The 22,723-nt window shown below is 45.1% G+C and overlaps 1 non-coding gene and 1 pseudogene across 1 annotated transcript; one reads left to right on the forward strand and one right to left on the reverse strand.

Annotated features, from left to right (window-relative positions):
- Positions 1 to 10,632: 10,632 nt before the first annotated feature.
- Positions 10,633 to 10,703, forward strand: Trnas-uga (transfer RNA serine (anticodon UGA)). The gene has a single exon. It is a non-coding gene; the product is annotated as a tRNA-Ser (tRNA).
- A 1,493-nt stretch (positions 10,704 to 12,196) lies between these two features.
- LOC143389002 (serine/threonine-protein kinase pim-1 pseudogene) lies at positions 12,197 to 13,531 on the reverse strand (annotated as a pseudogene).
- Between the last annotated feature and the right edge of the window lie 9,192 nt (positions 13,532 to 22,723).

A 22,723-nucleotide genomic window follows, 5' to 3' on the forward strand; every position in this document is an offset into this window, starting at 1 on the left:
TGAATTGAGGATGCCTGTACTACCTTTAGGTCAGGAAACAGATGAATTTTTCCACCACCTTTCCCTGTTCGAACTTCCTGCAAAATCTGCATTCCCACAAACCCCAAAATACTACACACTGGGTGGCTTAAACAACAGAAATTTATTGCTCACAATTTTGGGGGCTGGGAAGTCCAAACTTGAAGTGTTAACAAATTTGGTTTCTGGGGAGGACTTTTCCTGGTTTGTAGAGGACTGCCTTCTTGCCGTGGCTTCACATGTCCTTTTTCTTGTGCATGCTCAGACAAAAAGAGAGAGAAAGGCAAAAAGAACTCTCCATTATCTCTTTTTATAAGGGTACCAGTGTCCTAGGATCAGGGCCTTACCTTCATGACCCATTTAACCTTAATTACTTCTGTCAAGAAATTTTCACCAAATATAGCCACATTAGAGATTAAGGCTTCAACAAACGAGTTTGAGGGAGAGGGTACACAAACATCACTGCTGGAAAATTATTAAGGTGGTCAGGATTGAAAAGAAAAAGCTAAGAAAAACCCTTTGGGGAGATTTAAATGATATCACCTACCTGGTTCTTTGCCCACTCCATTTCTTTGGGTAGTCCGTTGTCCAAGACAAGGAAATGTACAAAACAGTTCCCCACTAACTTACCTAATAACTTCCATTAAACTTTCTTTCCTACAGAACTTCATTGTCAGCAGAATTTGCAAGCAAAACTCCCTAAAAAAAATTTTCATAGTTGCCAGGATTGAAAAAAAAAATCTGCAGCATGAACATCATTCGAAGATGCTTGTGTATTTCTGGTTTCAGAACCCACTCTGCCTCTGCCGCTAGCCCTGATGCCCCCTGAAGAAGACAGCCAGGATGACCTTGGCCACTGGAACTACACTGTTCTTGCTGCCACTAGAAGCTAGCAAAGTAAATCTCCTTCAATGATAACTTCTTTTTGTTTTTATTTTATCTTCCTGTTTTGGAGACCTTAGGTTAAATTTACTCAGGACTTGACTCAAAGAAATCCAACACTTTTCTACTGAGAAGGATTTTATTGTCTATCCAGAAGACTTTTCCTATCTGAGGGGTTGGAGAATCCTCTACCCTCAATTCTCAGAAATATTAATCCCTCCCTGAATTATGTTCACCAAAATTTCACATTGAGGTCCTAACCCCAGTTTCTCAGAATGTGACCTTATTTGCATGGAAGGTCTTTAGAGAGATGATTAAGTAAAATGAAGAGTAAAAGTAAACAAACAAACAAAACTGATATGAACCTTAATCCAATATGACTGGTGTCCCTACAACAAGGGGAAAAATGGAGACAGACACACAGACAGGAAGAATCCCACAGGACTAAGAAGACAGCCATCTACAAACTCAGGAAAATCCTTCCCTCAGAACCCTCAAAAGAAATCAGCCTGACCAACATGACAATTTCAGATGTCTAGCCTTTAGAACTATGAGACAACCCATTCCTATTGTTCAAGCCATCCAATTTGTGTGGGGCAGTCCCAAAGCCAATGCAGAAAATAATCTGCCTTATTTATTGTTGAGTAAACAAGTGACTCTTGCCATTGCCTGTCATGCCTGCCAGCACATGTCTTTCTTGAAGGTGGAAGTATTTTCACTTTGGGAAACAGAAGACAGCAGGGGTTTGGGGCAGGAGAATCATTCTTGCAAAAGATACTGAGCTTTGGCAGAGTTGATAATGACAAACACACCAGGCAACTCAGTTACAGTCTGGTTCCTGGGGACCCTGTGCACCAATGTGTGATTTCCTTGGTGACAGGAAAGCTGCTGGAGAGACAGCAATTTGGGGGATATCTGACTGGTTCTGATGATAACTGTTTCTGACAGCTTTGATTGGCATGGAAATATTTAGAGTCCCTACTGATTTTTGCAAATTAAACCCTCCTCTTCTGTTTATAAACATTGATTTAGATTAGGGGATTCTCCTATGACCAGCAAGTTTTCTACCATAGAAGTTGACTTGGTAGAGCTTCTGGCAGGTTTCTGAGATTGGGATCTTTGGAGCAGGCCAACAAGGTATGGCTACACCCTAATGTGTAGCGGTGCTTCTGAGGGCATGCATCAGGCAGATCAAGCTAGGAATAAAGGAACCACACCAGTTATTTCAACAATGAATTTAATCTAGGCAATTGGTTAGGCAGGTACTGGAAATTGAAAAGGCAAAAGGGGAATATCAAGAAAATCAACACACTGTAGGAAGCAGCCCTGCTTCTGGAGCTGGAGAACATAGGGATGAGATTGGAGTTTTAATTACTTAGAAGCTTGGATTAAGGGCCCAGCAAAGCTGGGACCCACACCTTCATGAGTGGTGACTGCCTAATACTTCTGTAGCTGGAGCTTAGGGCAGAAAAACTAGAAACAGAAACCCATTGTTTTTGGAATAAACTGTCACTGAAAGGTTTAGAAAAGCAGAGATGTTACCCACCCCCACTCTAATATACATAGAGCTCTTGAGTTTACCGTCCTCCATTTTCATGCCTATTTCTAAAAATCTTTTTTTTTTTGGTACTTGGGATTGAACCCAGGTGTGCTTAACCACTGAGCCACATCCCAAGCCATTTTTATATTTTACTTTGAGACAGGATCTAGCTGAACCTGTCTTTGAACTCAAATTCCTGCCTCAGCCTCCCAAATCACTGAGATTAGAGGCACACACCACCACAGTCTGCTAAAAATCTTTTACTACAGAGAAACTCACATAAATGCAAACATAGGTAAAATAATACAGCAAACTCACATACACCTATCAGCAAGACAGAACAATCATTCACATTCAGTCTTATTTTATCTAACACCGCCACGATCCACCATATTAATTGAAGAAAAATCCTCAAGTGCCATTTTGATTCCCCCATTAATATTTCAGAGTATAACTCTAACAATTATTATTTTTAAAAAGTATGCCATACTACCACCACCAAGGGGATCTGCGTAAGGTATGGGGGATATTTTGAAAGTTGGATGCTACAGACCTGATACTGGAAAGGGCATTGTGGGGGGCAGTTGTGGAGAAGTGGTTGTCCTCATTATTTCCAGCTCCCTTCCTGAACCTGTGGATATTGATATCAATGCACAACCCTTTAAGCCATGTAGGGAGTCCCACCTTGGGTCCAGGGGCTTCTGGCCTTCTTTTTTCAGGGAGAGATGCTTGGAAGTAACTCTTTTTTGGAGGAGGCCTTTCTTTAAGGGGTTCTGAGTGATGTTTTCACCTCTTAATGTACCACTATCACCACTTTGGCCAGTTTGAAGTCTAGGTAGGGGATCCTGTCAATAGGAGAAGTTTGGGGACTGTCCTACTTCAGGTTTTGAAGGGTCAGATCCTTGGATTCAAATGCAAGGATCTGACTAGCTTTTTAACTGTGTGTCTCAACTCAGTGCCTCAGTAACCTTACCTTTGAGACCAGGACCCAAAGGGTGTTAAAGGTTCCACTGGGCAAAGAAATAGTGGGGCATGCCCAGGGAGCATGGGGCTAGCACTGAGCAAGAGTAACAAAATCCTCTCCCACTCCTGCCCACAGAAAGAGAATGATGAAGTTCAAGTAAAAGGGGATTGTCAGAGATTAGCCGAGCGACTTTTGTTTCTCAAAAGCTGGGTAGTTTTATCATACTATGTGCAGCTGAAGACCCAGCCACAAAAGGGACCACTGAAAACAGAGATTCTGGGTCCTTGTCTACCATGCTGTTACCGCTGTTTACCGGTGATGAGTCCTGACTTCCCACATGCAATAATATAAAACCAGAGAAGCACACAGAGGCCACTTTAGAGTAGAAAGTAGAAGCTTTATTAAAGGACATCAGAAAAGACTTCTCCTTGGAGGAAGAAGGGGACCTAAGAGGTAAAATCCGTGGAAGGGGGAGGTCTTCCCTCTTTTTATAGCTAAGGTCTTCATTCAGCTTTCCCGCATTCCTGTCAGCATTCCTGTCCTTTGTTCTGTTATCTTGCAGTGTTAGAATGTAGGCAGGAAAGCCCAAAGGTGAGGGACAGATGGGCCAGAGGAGTAATCTGGGCAAGAAGGGCCTGGGAGGCTTTCTATTAGCACCTCCCTGTTTGCTGGGAGCTGCTTCATTAACATTTCCTTAGAATGGGCTCTGGGCCTTGGGAACATTAATATTTCAATTTCCCCAAGTGCTGCTCTGCTTTCCTGGGCTCCATTCTCAATATGGCCTTCATTCTGGCCTTCATTTTTGATTTTACTCGATATTAGACCTGATTTAACCTAATTACACTAACTACCTATCTTTAAATCTGGCTTCAATGCCACATTGCTCCTGGTGGCTTTCACATGGTGGGAACCCCAATCTTTCCCTTCCACATGAGAGGGCCTGCCAGCATGCACGTGAGGTGGGCGTGGAGAGGGATAACTAAGGACAGAAGTGGTGGCAGGCCCATGGGGAGGACAGAGGAGTTGGCTGTTCTGAGACTCCAGGATGATCACATGCATAGTCCTGGATGCTGTGTGAAGGTGGGGGCCACACTTATGATCAAGCACAAGAACCCATGCTTAAAAGCGTTCCTCACTTGGTTTAATAACCTGCTGTCACCATTTTGAAATTCTTGAAGTTTTTAAACAAGAGCCCTAGATGTTCATTTCACACTGGACCCCACAAGTCAGGTAGCTACTCCAGCCTGGCAATTACCCATCAACTGTGTAAACTGCAGCACCCCTGAGCATCCCAGGTGAAGGACAGAAAGCTGATCCAGCCAGGGATGTCATCCCGCACAGCTGTTTACATGGAGACAGAAAAGTTGAGGAACCAGCAAGTAAAGGGTTCAAGAGATCAAACTATATTGTATCTGGGATGGGAAAGAAAGCGAAGCCAGCAGCAGACTGGTGTATCAGAGGAAAAGGAGAGTCCCTAATCAACTTTGGGAGACCCTGTCTCAAAATTAAAAAAAAAAAAAAAACAAGAAAAAAAAAGAATGGAAAGAAAGGGCTGGGGGATGTAGCTCAATGGTAAAGTGCTCCTGGATTAAATCCACAGTACCTGTCACACCAAAAAATCCTATTTAAAACTTCATTCCCAAAGTGCTCAGATTATCATTTACTTTTCCTTTTTATTCCTGTAATCAAGATGTTTTGTGGAGGGCCATTTTGTACCTGGCTTTATGCCAGGATGCTAAGACTCAAAATCAAGCAGCCTATGCCCTCACAGCACTGCTCAGCCTCTAACATCCTACCACCCAGGGGTGCCAGGCTGCCAAGGATCCTCACTACAAGGGATTCAAGGGCTCTGCAACCCTGTGCTCTTGCCCTTGGCTTCTCGGCCCAGATTCAAGAACTTAAATGGCCTCATGCTGAGCGTGGAGCAGGGCTGCCCAGACACAGACAGCGCTGACACAGTGAGAACTGTGGAAACTTCCCCTCCCCAACACACCTACCCAGAAGCTTTCCATAGCCTTGTCAGTTTTGGAGTGTCTGGGCTCAGACTTCATGTTGGTGGCCAGTGCGAGTTGTTCTTCAGCCTTCTTCCATTCCTCCTTCTTGGCATAGAGGAAAACAATGTTATACAATACCTGGAAAGGCAGAGGCCACTACAGAAATCTTGAGGCTCCTTCCTGTCAAAGGCCAGCAAAGGGCATGTGTACTCACAGGGCATGGCACCTGGTGACACTTCCCCTCCCAGCTCCCCTGGGTGGAACATTAGTTTTGCAACCCAGTTCTGTCAATCACTAGCCTGGTGCTAAGATAGCATCTCATGATGTGTCACCTTAACATCTGTATGTTCTTCCAACAACCAAAGGGGGCCCAATGGGACAAGAGCTCAAGGGGACTGTACGATTTTAGTATGGAGATGAGTTACTTGCCCAAGGCCCCTTGAAGAGGCAGAGAGAGGACTGTGACCTCCCAGTCCATAGGACACAATATATAAATATATATATATATGTGTGTGTGTGTGTGTGTGTGTGTGTGTGTGTGTGTATTTATACATATTACTTTACAATGATATTAAAGTAATGTGTATTCAGCAGAAAAGGTACTGCAATTTTTTAATTTGATCTTTTCTTGGTCCAGCGATATGCATTACAACAGACTTGCAATTTGGGCCGTGGCAGTGAGACCCAGCTCCCAGTAACCAAGCCATCATGGGGGAACAGACCCCAACCTGCAGTGGACTGTGTTGCCAAACTGTGATGGTCAGTAAGTCAGGTGCATGACATGCATTTTCAACTTAGGGTATTTTAAATTCAAGATGGGGGCGCCGGGGCTGGGTCAGTGGTAGCACTCTTACCTAGCATGTGTGAGGCACTGAGTTTGATTCTCAGCACCATATATAAATAGATAAGTAAATAAAATAAAGATCCATCAACAACTAATAAAAAAATTAAAAATAAGTAAATAAATTTAAGATGGGTTGATCTGCACAGGTCTGGAAGCATCTGTATGTGCTCATCTACTCCTAATCATGGGTAGAAAGGAAAGGAGGACTCAAGGGGGTTCAGAACTTTCTGTTTGGTTCTCAGCCACCTTCTATTGAAATCTTTACCCACAACAATTTTTGTGTCTCTGTGACTAGAAAAACCTTGAGACTCCTTGACATGAATGCTGTGATTTCTCAGAAGTCGAGGAGGTGAAACCCACGTGGGACAAGATGAACGGAATTAGAAATAGGGAAATGACTGTGACACAGAGGGCTTCAGGTCCTCAAAGATGGAGCTCCACTTGCAAGGAGACCCTCTCAGTCAGCATTTCCTCTTCCTTGGGTCATTTCAACCCCTGCTACAGGGAGGATGTCCCTTTCATGGAGTTTTGCTGGGATGTCACTGTGGCATGATCCTTTCTCTAGTGCCACTTGATCCCCCAGCCCTATGTTCTGTGTAAGTGGTAATGGGGTGACTGGCAATGGTGAGATGGTTTCACCACCACAACTGAGGGAAGGGTACCTCTGGCATCTAGAGGGTAGAGCCCAGAGGCAAGCATCACCCAGTCCATCGTAACATCAGTTCTGTGACTGAAAAGCTCACATCTAGAAAAGCCAATAACAAGCCTCAACTACCCAGTCTGTGAGAGGTAAAGAAAAGCTGCTAGCCTGCCCTGGGGCTGAGATGTCCCCAGGGACCCTGGGCAGCTGTGGACTCTTATTTTAAGTCCTGAGTGACCCTGGGAACACTTGACTTCTTGTGCCTGAGAAACTGTCATAGGAAAAGGAGAGTCTAGAGTCTGTTGGTCTGTTGGAGGGGAGGCAGAGGTGTGATTAAGCCAGCAGGTAAGGAGGGTTTCAGAGGTAGAATAGATGGGAAAGCTGGGCCAAGGCCTAGAAATGCAGAGCCTAGTGGAGGCTCAGGCAAGCTCATACTGTTGATGATGGGGCCAACATGGGGATGGGAAAGCATGGGAAGACGGGGGTGAGGGGTCTAATTGGTAACAGTCCAATAAGCAAGCAAAGCACAGTTCCTGTTATTCAGAAATCTAAGCAGGAAGGAAGCACAAAATAACTTGATCACCAAGGACAAGAATCCTAGGCACCATGCAAGGATTTGGGGACAAGACTGGACTGGTAGGGCTGGGGATATGGCTCAAGTTGTAGCACGCTAGCCTGGCATGCGTGCGGCCTGGGTTCGATCCTCAGCACCACATACAAATAAAGATGTTGTGTCTGCCAATAACTAAAAAATAAATATTAAAAAAAGAGTGGACTGGTAGAGACTGGGGGTTTACCCAAGCCCTAGAGGGACTAGGGCACAGACAGGTTTCCAGCACAAAGACCAGAGAACCAGCTGCCAAAAAGAAGGTCAATAACAAGACTGGGGTAAAAATTTTATCTCCCACCCTGCACAAAATTCCACTTGAAGTAAATCAAACACTTAGGAATTAGACCAGAAACTCTGCAACTCCTAGAAGAAAATGTAGGCTCAACACTCCAACATCTTAGTACAGACACCAACTTTCTTAACAAGGTGCCTAATGCACAAGAACTAAAACCACCTCAATAAGTGGGATGACATCAAATTAAAAAGGTACTGCCCAGCAAAAAAGCCAGCACAATGAGAAAGACTACAGAATGGGAGAAGACCTTTGCCACTAATGTCTCAATCAGAAGATTAATATTCAGAATGCATAAAGAACTCAAAAAGCTTAATAACACAAAAAATTCATAAATGGGGAAAAGAACTAAACAGACACTTCTCAAAAGAAGGACAAATTACCAAAAAACACATGGAAAAAATGTTCAACGACTCTATCAATCATGAAAATACAAATCAATATTACACTGAGATTTCTTCTTACTCAAGTCACAATGGCCATTATCAAGAATACAAATAATAATAAATTCTGGTAAGGATATAGGGAGAAAGTTACATTCATACATGGTTGGTGGGACTGCAAATTAGTACAATCACTTTAGAAAACAGTATGGAGATTCCTCAGAAAACTAGGAGTGGAACCACCATATGGCCCAGTTGTCCCATTCCTTAGTATCTAACCAAAAGAATTAAAATCAGCATATGATAGTGGTATAGCCTCATCAATGTTTAAAGAAACACAGATCACAATAGCCAACTTATGAAACCAGCCCAGATGCCTGTCAACAGATGGCTGGATAGAGAAAATGTATTATATGTGCACAATGGAGTTTTACTCAGCCATTAAAAAAAAAAGGAATAAAATTATAGAATTTTCTGGTTAATGGATAAAACTAGGTCATCATACTCAGCGAAATAAGCCAGACTCAGAAAATCAAGGGTCAAATGTTATCTCTCAAATATAGAAGCTATTATTATCATCCTGATTTTACCAAAAGGGGTGGGGGCAGATTATATCACTTGCTCACAAGCTCCCCAAAAAGAGAAAAATAAAGGAAATAGTGAGGGGACCCCATAAAAATAGAAGTGAGATCAGTGAAATAGAAGAAAGGGATTGGGTGGGGGGAGAATGAATGGGAAAAGGGAGGAACACCAGAATGAAATTGACCAAACTATCCTATGTACATATATTAATATACCACAGTGAATTTCACCTTTATGTATATCCATAAAGCGCTAAAGTGCTAATCAAATAACTATAAATAAGTAGAAGACCAGTAGAACAGAGGAAAGGAAACAGGAAAGGGACAGGCAGAGGAAAAGCCTAGAGATGGAATCAGCGCCAACTATATTTCATGCTTGTATAATCATGTCAAATGATGCCCAATATTATGTATAACTATAATCCACTAGTGGTGGGAGGAACCCAGATGGGCTGCCTGGGAAGGCAGTGAAAAGGCTGGTACCTCCTTTTCTGGCTCCTTCCCAGGCACTTACTGCTCTGCCCATCATTCCCACTGGCCACATCACTCTCCCAACATTTTGGTCTCCCCTATAAGTCTGAATGTTCCAGGAAGGGTCACTTGTTTACCTGCTGATACTCAATGCAAAGCAAGCCACTTGGAACATAGTAGGCCTTTAAAATTGTTATCTGGCTATCTGGGTCCTAGCTGGCAAGACAGCTCAGTGGTCCCTCGGCTAGACAGCAGGTGGCTGTGGATAGCTGGGAGCCTGCTGCACACTCAGGTACAAACTGCCGGGGTTCTAACCTTGCCTCAGCTATTGCTAATCGGGCCATCTTGTGAGGAATTCAATCCCACTGCATCTAATTTTTCTAACAAGATGGGAATTTATACTTTTTTATCTTACTATGTGCCTTTCAGTTGATGTATAAAGAATTTAGGATAGTGCTAGACATGCCACGCACTTGTTGTTATCATCTGATGACAGATAAAGAACATTTTGTATGTGCACATATTGTAGCTGTCACATCCAGCAGCATAGGCTTAACATCTCCCAAGGAGCACGGGAAGATGGCAGCCTCCCACATTCCACCCTCAATTAACTTTCTTTTTTTTTCCAGTATAAACCCTTTATTGAGCACATTGGAGGGAAAAGTAAAATAAACACAAGCATTTTCACCCACCATTGTTAATGACTAAACCTCACATTAAAGGTGAAGGGAACCTGAAAAAAAAAAAAAAAACACAGGTATAGAGCTTTCCATTAGACTCTACATTGATCAAGGATATATGCTCAAAACAGTTTGTATTCCTAGATGAGTCTCACTACAAAGTCAAGGTTGTTTAAATCCTGGGCTCAAGCAATCCTCCTGCTTCAATCTCCCTAGTACCTAGAACTCTAGGCACCTCACCATACCTGACTGCAAAATTATCAGTGGTAGAGCTGGGGATATGGATTGGTGGTAGAGTGCTTGCCTAGCATGTATGAGGCACTGGGTTCAATTCTCAGCACCACATAAAAATGAGTAAACGAAATAAAGGTATTGTGTCCAACTACAACTAAAAAAAATTTTTTTTGAATATTTACTAGTGGACTGGGTGCCGTGTCACAAATCTTTTAATTCCAGCAACTGGGGAGGCTGAGGCGGGATTGCAAGTTTGAGGTCAGCTGAAGCAATTTTAGCAAGGCCTTAAGCAACCTTGCCAGATCCTGTATCAAAATAAAAAATATAAAGGGTTAGGGATGTGGTTCAGAGGTTTAAAAAAAAAAGTTTACTGATGCAAGAGATACATGTTCGCACGTCAGCATTGTTGGAGAGGACGTCCTACAATGATAAAAATGTCCTGTACAGCCAACAAGGTAGCCAGTAGCATCAAGTGGCTATTAAATACTTGGAGGGCTAAGGATGTAGCTCAGTTGGTAGAGCGCTTGCCTTGAATGCACGAGGCCCTGGGTTCAATCCCCAGCACCACCAAAAAAGAAAATCAAAACTACTTTATACAAAAATCAGAGGATGTCCTATTTCATTAGGGCCCCCTCATGACAAATCATGTCCACATTCGCTTAGTAAAAATGACTACCCCAGGACTCCCGCTGAAGCAAACCAATACAACAGGCCTTTAGTCCCTCACTAAAGGGCTCAATAAATGCACACCAAGTTAGTCTGCCTCTGCATGGACAAGGATCAGAAACCACAAAGTAAGACAAAAAGTTTTTATTCAAAAAACACCAAGTATAAAAAAAATAAGATCTCTTTTATTCCCCTGTACAGTATTTCACTCAGATAAAACCAGGAGGCTACATGCTGCTCAGAACAGCCCCAGAGAGGATCCGGAAGGCACACCACCCAGAACTGCGTCTCATATATCTATCCTATATACATTAGTCAGCAATGCCCCTCCCCCACCACCCAGGGAGCCCAAACCCACTGACATGAGTAGGCTCAGGGCCCCCACGGAAGTCAGGGAGCTGTAGCAGCTGTCCCGCCTGAGTCCCGTCACCCCACAAACAGAGCAAGCATCGCAGCCCTCCCCAAAAGGTCCCAAAGTCAGAGGAAAGGAAGAAACAAAGAAAGAAAAAGAAAAAACCAACAACAACCTAAGGCAGCAGCTGGGGAAGCTTAAGAGCAGGAAGGGAACCAAATAAATAAATAAATAAATACATAACATTGACCTCCAGGTTAGAATGCACATCTTTCAAAAAAAAATTACTTAAAGGCAAAAATTTTTTAAAAATTAGATCAACTACAATCCTTTTGTATACTACCATGCCAACTGTACACACATTTACAGCTTTTCTGTTGATTTGCATTGTTTGTGCATTTTGTGTGTGAGAGGTCTTGGCTTTGAAACAGTTAAGTAAAAACCAAAAAGGAAGACCAGTTCACTGGGAGTTTTACTAAAGGAGGCAGAAAAAGGGCAGGTGGCTCGGCAATTGGCCCTGTAGCCTCTTCCATGGCACCTTTCATATGGAGGAGGGGGGGAGGGGGGAGGAAAACAGGGAACCAAACCCAGGCAGATTTTTGGAGAAGCAGCAGGTAAAAGAGGCAAGTTCAAGTATTTCTCCCAGCACAGCCGGAGTCCCCACAGAAGGCACTCAGAAGAGTCGGAAGAGGTGACAGGGACTTAAAATGGTGCTAGTCCTATCCCATCCCGACCTGTTTTCCCCGTACCTGACCCATCGCGGCATTCAGCAGAACTCAGTGATGAAGGGAACAGTTTCTTGGCAGGGTTCTCCCATCCCCACCCCCCACCCCAGGATTTTGCGGGAGTCCAGCAATGCTGGACACCCATGAGAAGGAGAGAGTGTCTATGGGAGGAGTTGAGGCCTAGGACACCTGGAGTGGAGTCTCTTTCGCCCTATTGGGAAGGCAGCCTCCAGGGGCCTGGGGTCTGGAATGAGTTGTAAATGTTGTTCCTTTATCAAGCACTGTCCTGCTGTCCTGCTTGGCGATAAGTGTAACCGTTAATCGGGAAGCTGAAGACAGAAGCTTCCCCTCCTTGAGCATCTGATAGGGAGTGGAGGACCTGCCAGAAAGGCTGCTATTTGCTAGGCCCTGGTGACAGGCTGTGGAGATGGATCTCAGCAGTCTCTTGGTGAAGGAGGACATCTTGCATCCAAGGATGATTCTGGATGTCTTCAAAGGATGGCGGATCTGATGGTCTCAGAGCCAAGCACCATCTAATTAGATGCTGACACTCTGAAGAGACCCTCTGTCTGAAAAAAACTTGGCCCCTGATGATCTCTTCATCGTGCTCAAAAGGAATATCTCCACACACCATATCATACAGCAGGATCCCAAGGGACCAGACAGCTGCGGACCTGCCATGGTAGCGATGGTAGCGGATCCACTCTGGAGGACTATACACTCGGGTCCCATCGAAATCTGTATATACGGTGTCCTTGAGCAGCGCCCCCGACCCGAAGTCGATGAGCTTGAACTCGCCGCGATTGAGGTCGATGAGGATGTTCTCGTCCTTGATGTCGCGGTGAAGCACCCCGCAGTTGTGGCAGTGCTGCACGTCCTCCAGCACCTGCCAGTAGAAGCTGCGGGCCAGCTCCTCTTGTAGGGCCCCCCTTTCCGTGATAAAGTCGAAGAGGTCTTGCACCGGCTCGGGCCTCTTCAGGATCAGGACGAAACTGTCGGTCCTCTCGAACCAGTCCAGGAGCCTAATGACGCCGGAGAAGCCCGAGCTCACCTTCTTCAGCAGGACCACTTCCATGGGCACGCGGGTGCCATTGGGCAGCTCTCCCCAGTCGGAAATCCGGTCCTTCTCCACGTGTTTGATGGCCACCGGCAAGTTTTTGGCGACACGGATGCCTGAGTAGACGGAGCCGAAGCCGCCGCTGCCCAGTAGCGGGCCCACCTGGTACTGCGACTCCAGGGGCTCCTTCTCTTTGCCCGGCGCCAGCTTGGTGGTGTGCAGGTCATTGCAGGGCGCGGCCCGCAGGTGGGCAAGCGAGTTGATTTTGGACAAGAGCATCCCAACCTCCAGGGTGTCAGCGCAGGGACCGTGCCTGGAGAACCTGCAGCAGGCGCTGGGGCTGGGGCTGTGCGGGTGGCTGGAGCTGTTGCTGCGGCTGGTGTTGCGGCTGTGGCTGCGGCTGGCGCGGAAGGCCGAGGGCGAGTCGGAGGACAACTAGGGGCGCTGCCGGGGCTGGCAGAGGGAGGACGAGTCGGCAGGGTCAGGCAGCGTTGAGGACGACGGGGTGAGAGGCTCCTAGGGTTTCTGCGGGACAGAAAGCTCGTGGCAGCTGCTGCTGCTGATGATTCCGCCGCCACTGACGCCGACTCCTCTCCGGCCTCCTCCGCGCCGCGGCCGCTGCAATTAACTTTCCTTAAATGTTGGCACCATGGCCTAGAAGAACAGAAAGGAGATGCATCCCTGACACAAGTTGCGCCTCCATGGGGGAAGCGGCGCGTCAATCGTGTGGTCCCCATCTCTTTGCTCAGGGCTGGTGTGGCTGTAACTAACCCGCTCGCCTGCCAGGAAGGGGCACCTGCTATTCCTAGCACCTCCGAGAGGCGGGCGCCTCCTGGAGGCCACCGCTATATCTGCGGGGATGCCCACCTGCATTTGGAGTGGTGGCGGGGTGAGGGAGATTGTGGCCCGGGAGGAGGGTCCATTCATTCTATTTTATGCATAAACATTTATAGACACTGCTGTGTGTTAGGATCGTTATTTCTGGCGGGGAAATAAAACGAACATCTCATCTCTCGGTGCAGTCATGGCATGATGGAGAAGATAGATCATCAACAGGTAATTCAATGTGCATCACAAAGACCTGGGAAAGAGATGGATATCAAGGAGGAAATAACTAACCCCTTCATTCCTCCGAGCTTTGATTTGTCCTGGTACTAGTTCAAGGCACCAAAAAAATAAAGACGGGAACTAAACAGTCATCCTGCTCCCGAGGAGCATATAGTCCCATGGGAGTACAGACAGGCAAACTTAGAAGTAAGGGGCAAACTCAGAAATAAGGAGCAAGGCAAGAAGGGACCAGCCAGGCATGGGAAGAAAGGTCAGGGGAAATATTGCAGTATTTTTCAATGAAGCCTAGAGAATGTGCACAATTTCTCCAGGTTAAGATGTGAGAAGCAGTATCTTCGGTAAATTTGTAAAAGCAAATGGAAATATATGGGTTGGTGAATGGTGGGTTTGTTCTGCATCTGAAATACAAGGAAGGGCAAGGATGCCACGCAGGAGAGTTGGGGGACCCACAGGACACATCAGAGATTCTAGAACAGAAATTCACACTATGCAAATTCAACCTGAAATGCAGAGTGAGGGTCTATAAAAATATAGACCGCTCAAACCACTTGATGCCCACCAAGTGCAGAGCACTGGGCACCGTTCCTTATTTTAATCTTTTTAATGGACTGAGAGGGTAAGTACCATTATTATCCTGAGTTTACCCGAGTTTAGGAGGGAAACAGATTACATCACTTGCTCACAAACTCCCCAAACTGGCATCAAGTATCTGCTAGATCAGGTCATCCAGGTGCTGAGCAGGAGCCCTTCCATGCTACTGAGCTAAGGAAAACCAGGGGCACTACAGACAAGACCCCTGGGGCAGGTGGAATCACATCACCTAATGACTTATCTGGATGTGAAAGATGAAGAATAGGGAAGAGTCAAAGATACAATTATAATGACATTTGTTTTTGAGATAATACATTTTCAGACCTGAGAAAAATCTTCTGGGCCTTTGAGAACAAAACTCCCAGTTTTAAAACCACACTTTCAGCCAGGTTCACTGGCACACGCCTGTAAGCCCAGTGGCTGAGGCAGGAAGATCAGGAGCTCAAAGTCAGCCTCAGCAACTTAGTGAGACCCTAAGCAACTCAGAGAGACCCAGCTTCTAAATAAAATATTAAAAAGGCTGGAAATCTGGCTCAGTGGTTAAGGGCTTTGGAGTTCAATTCCTGATACAAAGTAAAAAAAAAAAAAAAGCCTTCAAGGATCACTGCAACTATGTGCAACTGTATCATAGCCCCTGATCCTCCTAGTAGGAAGGATGAGTGGGGTGTGCTCCTAGGTGTAGCCCCCATCACACACCCTGGATCCTGTCCTGTACCTACTCAACCACATTACTTCATCAATTTGTCTCTGTCTCTCCTTCAGGAACAATTTTTTGTCTTTTCACTGAATCATCCCCATAATCATCATATATGTGTACTAAAATCTCCCCCATAAAAAAAATAAAAACCTTCTTGACCCAAAACCTCAAGCCTCCTCTCACCACCATATTATATCTATCCTCTTCAAAGCACTTATTTATACTCAGACTTCACTTCTTTTCCTCTCATTCTTTCTCAAACCCACTTCAATCAGTTTCATTCTCATGACTCTGCCACAACTGCTTCTATGGAGTTCATTAAAAGACTCCACATTGCAAATCTCAGGGGCCATTGAGAGTCCTCCTCTGAGGTGACCTGCCAGCAGTATTTCAAACAGGTGAGTCTCCACACTCAAGTGCATTGCAGCTGCTTACCCTCTTCTCTACCTGCCCTCCCCTCCTACCTGTGCTCACTACCTGGCCGCAGCCTGACGATTCCCCACTGCCTGTTTCCAGTCTGATCTTCCCTCTGAACTTCAGGCCCATCTGTTCAACTGACCACTCCACATCTCACCTAGACACTGAAACCAGTGTGTGGTCTGAGTGGAATGACCTCAACTTTTCACTCTATTCTCAGTGTGGACAGCTATGGAGGAGCATAGAAAGAGCATGGCCTGAGCCATGAGGATGCTGCTAGAACAGTGGGCACACACTCCTGTTGGCACCAGAAGTCATCAATTGCTTCTCAGTGCCACCAGTGAGTGGAGGTGAGGAATTTGCCAAGAACGTGTGCAAGGGGCCCAAGAAAGTGTCTCCAGATGACCCCAGCCTGGGCTAGCATGGGCTTTCACAGAGCACCCTGTGCTGATCTGTGAGCCCTGAACCCATGGGGCCTCAATCCCATTGCCTCATTGTGAATGCAACTTCCAGAATGAACACATGGCCATCAAATCTGCATCTCCCTGGGGAGACCATGGGGGCAATATTCAGGCTTCTGACAGTGAAATATGTGTGTCATGACACCAAATGCAATGGAGTTGACCGCATTGTGACCTGTTTCAGGATGTTCTGGATGAACAGGGAAATCCAGTCAGTAGTTGCCCTCTCTCCCACATTATTTCTCTCTGATCCACAGTCCACCATTCCCATAAGAATAATTTCTCCCACTTAAAATAAAACGACTCCATTGACCTCACATAGCTCTCACACGCTGCCTCTGTCTCATTTCTGCTCTGTATTACAAATCTCCCCTAAACACTCAACTGCCTCTCGTCTCCTGTCTTCTAGAATCCATGCCACTGGGTTTTTTTTCCCACCCACACCACAAACTTTTTTTTTAAGGAGAGAGGGAGAATTTTTTAATATTTATTTTTTAGTATTTGGTGGACACAACATCTTTATTTGTATGTGGTGCTGAGGATCAAACCTGGGCTGCATGCATGCCAGGCGAGTGCGCTACCGCTTGAGCCACATCCCCAGCCCAACCACCACAAACTTTTTTTTAACCCAAGTAAATGATGGCTGCCAAAGGTAACAGCCCCTCTTCATCCAGCATGCACTTGACTGTGTGTAACACTTGGCACTTGAGCATGCCCATCCTTCATAGCATGCTCTCACACTTGGTTGGTCCCCAGGGTGACCCTCCTGCTTCTCTCCCTCCCTTCTTGGTCACATCTGCATAGCTCCTTTTATGACCTCTCAATTTTGGTGGTGCATGCCTATAATCCCAGAGACTCAGAAGACCGAGACAAGAGGCTTACCAGTTCAAAGCCAGCCTCTGTAACATAGCGAGGACCTAAGCAATATAGTAGAATCCTGTTTCAAAATAAAATCAATAAAATTAAAGTTACTGAGGATTAGAGAGAACCATACAGGGTGTTGCTAGGTAGCCACGGTCTTGCCAAGTTGGCTGACCCTGAACTAGTGATCTTTCTGCCTTGGCCTCCTGAATCACTGAGTTTATAGACATGGGCCACCCCTGGCTCTTCATTTATAAATTTGTAAAAATTTAAGATTTCTTAATTTTTGTCTCTAGCCTTAACACTCCTGAACCTCCTTCCCACAGACTCAACTACCTATGCAACACCTCTACCTGGATAGCAAACTACCTCCTCACTGTAAGGTGCCCCGAACAAAATTCCCCTTCCTTCCCTTTCTCCCTCCCTGCCTTTCTCCTTGCTTCCTTTTCTTCTTTCCTTCCTTCCTCCTTTTCTTTCCTATATTTTATCTTTGACTTACTCTTTATAATAAGGGATTTCAAACATCCACAAAAGTCCATAGACAGACTGGTGTACCAACTCCCCCACCCATCCCATAGGCTCGGTGACTATTCACTCAGGACCAATCTTGTTTCCATTCTACAACCCATATTATCTTTCCCAGACATACATGTTGCATCATTCCATATATATCTTTTATTCAGTTTGCATCTCTAAAAGACAAGTCCTCATTTTTAACCATCATCATGCCCTCATTGTCCTCATAAAAAAAAAAAGACGATTTCTTAACATCATCTAAGAGCCAGTCAATGTTCCATTATCCATCTGCCTCATAATTTTTTGGAAGCTTGAATCAGAATTCAAATAAGGTCTGAACAGTGTGATTCATATATCAGTAAGTCTTTTAATCTCTAGATTCTACCTCCCATTCCCTTTTCTTCACAATTTATTTGTTGAAACTAGGTAATTTGTCTTATGGTGTTATCCTCTCTTTGGATCTTGCTGAATGCACCCCACAGTATTGTTTGGCATGTCACAACCTCCTCTGAATTATCTGCAAATTGGTATTTGGATTATAGAGGTAGTTTCAGATCCTTCTATTGGGAGGCAAATAATGTTCCCCTGTCTCTCTTTTTTATCATATTTAGAGCAGTTTATGCTCATTGGCTGGACCCATTACCTTATTAAGATGGCCAAATGGTGTGATATTCAAATTCTATTCTTCTTCTTCATTCATTAGCTGGAAGATTATTAAAGAAAAATGCCCCCGCAAGTACTATTTGATTATCCTAGGTATATTTTGCACAGAATAGGCAGAATAAATACTTATTTTTTCCCTTTACTATCAATCACTTTTCTCAATAATGAGTTGGTTCGCCATCATTCTCCAACAAGCACCAATTAAAAGATCTATTTTAGCATCATCATAAACACATGGATTTAAACACATTTGAAGACATTGCAATTCATTGCAGTTTTATCCTTATTAATGCTCACATACTCTTCTTTCTTTCTTCTCTCTTTCTTTCTTTTCCTTTTTTACTGGACCCAGGGCCTTCTGCATGCTAAGCAAGTGCTCCACCACTGAGCTGCATTCCCAGATCATTATCCCATCCTTAGCAAGTGAGGGCCCCTTCTAATTGGCATTAGTCCTTGGGACCAGACCCTAATCATTTTTGAAAGCTTTCTTGCTAGCTAGTATTTCCAAATACCCCAGGATCTTATGATCCATTTCCTGTCCCACACTTCTGGTCAGCAAACGTGGGAAAGAGTACTGCAAGATCATGATATGAATGCTGGCATGACTGTTGTGCCATTCATTTGAAATAGATCTCTTGATTCTCTCCTCAAAGCCTGCTCTTCCCTCACTCTTCCCCATGCTTATGGGTGGCAACTTTCTTCGTCTAGTTACTCAGGCCAAACACCCTGGAGTCAGCATTGAGTCTCTTTCCTTCATACCCATGTCTGCTCTATCAGCAAATCTGCTGACTTTGGCTTCATATAATGTACCCAGCTCTGCCATGACCACTCCCTGCACTGTGGTCTCACCTGCTGCATTGTAGGAGCCTTATAATGGCTTTTTCTGTCTTTTCTCTACAGGGCAGCTGCTTGGCTCTTTTGAATACCATGACCGAGACCTTGGCACTCCTTTGATCAATATCATTTGCTTCTCCTTGTGCTTGGAGAAGAGCTCAGACACATTATGACAGGCTGTAAGGCCTGCATGATCTCGTCTCAAACCCTTGCCCTTGCCCCACCCTCGACCTCCCTGTGCTCACTGCCTAGCTGCTTCCATTCTCTTCCTCAACAGTTCTTGCCTTTCCCTCTGCCTGGAGAGCTCTCTCTCTCTCTCTCTCTCTCTCTCTCTCTCTCACATACACACACACACACACACACACACACACACACACACACACACTCTCACACACACACTTCTTCCCCATCTCCTCATTTCTGCTGTCTTCACTTTATCAGAAAGGCCTTTCTTCACTCTTGTATAAAATTGGCCTCACACGGCCCCTCACCAACCTCTTCTGTCCTTTTACCCTGCTCTTTTTGTCTTGAGAGCACTAAGCACAGGGGACAGCTGTGTTCATTCACTCACTACTAGGATACAAGGCAGGAATGTGTCCACTTTGTTCACTGCTGTACCCCGAGAACTAAAACAGCAGTCCTGGAAATTGTTCAACTGATGTTTGTTGACTGACTCAATGAATGAGTGAATTAAGGCAAAGGAGAGAGGGAACATGTGGAGAAGAGACAGATGTGTTAGCCAAGTTTCCATCCCTATGACAAAATACCTGAAAGAATCAAAGAATTTGGGCTCAGAATTTCAGAAGTTTGGGTCCATGGTTGGTTAGCCCTGTTGCTTTTGGACCCATAGCAAGGTAGTCCATCATGGCTGAAATTTGGGGCAGAGCAAAGCTGTTTGCCTCATTGGTAAGGAGGCAAAAAGACAGAGGATGGGGCCTGGATCCCAATATCTCCTTCAAGGACAGACTCCCAATGACCTTTTGCAAGGCTCTGCCTCATAAAGCTTTCACCTCCTCCCAACAGCATCACAGACTGTTGGCCAAGCCTTTGATGCATGAGGGGACAGTGGGAGACTTGGAGACCTCTCATTTAGCCTTTGGGGCAGTGGGGGTATTGACCCTTGATGAGATGTTGCCAGTGGGAAAGATGACAGAGCTCTCTCCTGTTCCAGACTTACCTTCCTGGTCTTCAACAGAAGAGGCCTCATCCGGTTTCAGCAATGAACCATAAATGAAACCATTTATTACAGAGAGTTGCGGGAACATGATATAAAGATGAACAAACAATGTAGAGGAGAGAAATGAGCCCTCTTGAGTTTCTGTAAATATCAGAGAACAAGAGAACCCAGAAGTCTCCCTATTTAGCTAGTCAAACAAAGTTAAGCAAGCCTTTGGAAGCACCCCAGCAGAAGGCAGGGTGTCCAGGTATGTATTTCAGAGAGCACGTCATAGTCAGCCATCTCTGCTTTCATGAGTGTTCAGGTAAGGAGTTTAAATCACTGGTTTACAATAAACCTAAAAAAAGTGTCATTTTCTTTTAGATTGGCCACTTGTCTGGGGAAATCTGGCCATTTATTTAAGACCATCAGCTCTCTCTAGTGGGAGACTGGATCTTTTGAAGGCAATCTATGCAGAATGGGGATACAGAGGCACTGGAGGGTACAGGGGAGTTTGGTGGATGTGGACAGTGCCTTGAACATGCTGGCCAAAGCTCTCTGCCTGTTCTTTCTTTCCCTCACTCCTGGTTCCCCGCCCTTTCTTTACAGGACACGAACCTTCTTAGCAACTTCTTTCTTTTCCCTCTCTCACTCCTCCCTTTATCCCCATTCCCTCCTCCTTTCATTCTTTCTCTCTACCTCTCCATCTCTACTCACCTCCTACCTTGAAATAATATATATGACTTAAAAAAACAGTAGAAATTCATGATTTTAAATTAATCTGTTTGTTGGGGAAATCTAAATAAAAAAGATACATAGCAATGTCCTGTCTTCCAGGTGCATCAGAGGCCATATTGAAGTTTAGGATCAGGTTTAAAAACAGAGATGGCTCCGGCTGAGGAAGCAGTTCCGAAATAGAGCCACACGAGGGCGTTAGTCAATTGCAGTGCCCAGTGCCGCCTCCAGGGGCACCATCTCTCTGCATCTCTAGACAAGTGTAAATTACATTACTACCAGTGCTTCTGGCGCGCCACCACCCACCCCTGGCTCCGCGAGATCTCGAACAGGTCATCAGGATTCAGAAAGCAGTGATAGCTCAATGGGCTGAAGAAGGGAGGCCTTCTCTCAAGTGGCTCTGATGTGTGTCATCTCTCAGGAACTCCCACTCCATCCTAGGGAATACCTGAAATTGGACAGCTCATCTTCCTAGTGAGGGAGGGATTAGGACTAGATTTAATTTGATTTCAGTACAGTGACATTTCTTCCATCCCAGTACTTGTGCAGCAACTTCATAGTCACTTCATGCATAATATATTTGAACTGAATAATACACGTGCACAAACATCATTTCCCCTATATTTTCATTCTGTGGAGCATGGTTAAATGGCCTTAGAGTGACATCTGAGGCTTAGAAATACAAAGAATGTTGCCAAGGAAGGGGCTGCCAGTCCTACAAAGCAGAGCCTGTCTCCTGGGGCAACTCCAGTACCCTAATTGTGAGGACTTTCCTAGCACTCCTGAGCAATGGGAAAATGGCAATGCTCAGAAGCCCTGTGCTGCACCCTCTTCAGTCCCCAGGATCAGCAGCAGCTGCAGATGGTTCTGGCATTTCCCACTGCTTATTAAGATGGAAAACATTCAATAAAACAGAGCACACGTTTGTCCCTCGGAGGACCTGAGGACCCAAAGCTGCCAAGCATACTAATTCCCATTTATTTCTACACTTTTTTTTTGGCATGTTTCTTGTCTGCTTTCCCTGGAAATGGGCTTGCGGCCTGGAAAGCAGACAGCATGATTCATGAAAGAACTGTTTTTCTTGCTAAATAAAAGCAGGGAAAAGGCCACATCATTTTCTGAGCACGCAGTGAGAAAGGCCTTGTTCCCCATAGCCCACTATAGTGGGTGGGATAGTGTACCTTCGGGCCAGGTTTGTGAGGTTTCCTGTGCTGGTATCTGAGAGTCTGGATCACACCCATAGACCCAGAGTTTTCAGGTAACACCAGCTGCAAGTGGAGCTTACAAAAGCAGAATATAAATGTTCAAGCTAGATGGGAGCTTACAACTCCTTGTTTTATAGGGTTGAGAGGGAAGGTCTGGAAGTGTAGGTGCTATGATTGGATATGGTTTGTCCCCTTAAAGGTTCATGTGCTGGAAGTTTGGTCCCTGATGAAATGGTATTGAGAGGTGGCAGATCTTCTTTAGTGGAAGGTGATTAGGTTTGGAGGTATCACCCTTGGAAGAGATTAATGCCTTCTGGAGGAAGTGGACTAGTTCCCAGGAGAATGGATTATTATAAAGCAGTAACTGTGGTCCCTTCTCAGTCTTGCTTCCTCTCTCTTCACTCTATCACTTGCACATATTCCACTATGTGATGCCATCTGCCACACTGTGACACAGCAGAGGCCCTTACCAGATGCACTCAGCCAGCCTAGCTGCCAGAACTGTGAGCTAAATAAACCCCTTGCTTTTAGAAAGTTCACCTCCACAGGAACTAGGTGATTAACCCAGATGGCTTCCCCTGCTGAG

The sequence above is a fragment of the Callospermophilus lateralis genome, unplaced genomic scaffold (assembly GCF_048772815.1).
Source record: "Callospermophilus lateralis isolate mCalLat2 unplaced genomic scaffold, mCalLat2.hap1 Scaffold_43, whole genome shotgun sequence".
In the NCBI taxonomy this organism is placed as follows: domain Eukaryota; kingdom Metazoa; phylum Chordata; class Mammalia; order Rodentia; family Sciuridae; genus Callospermophilus; species Callospermophilus lateralis.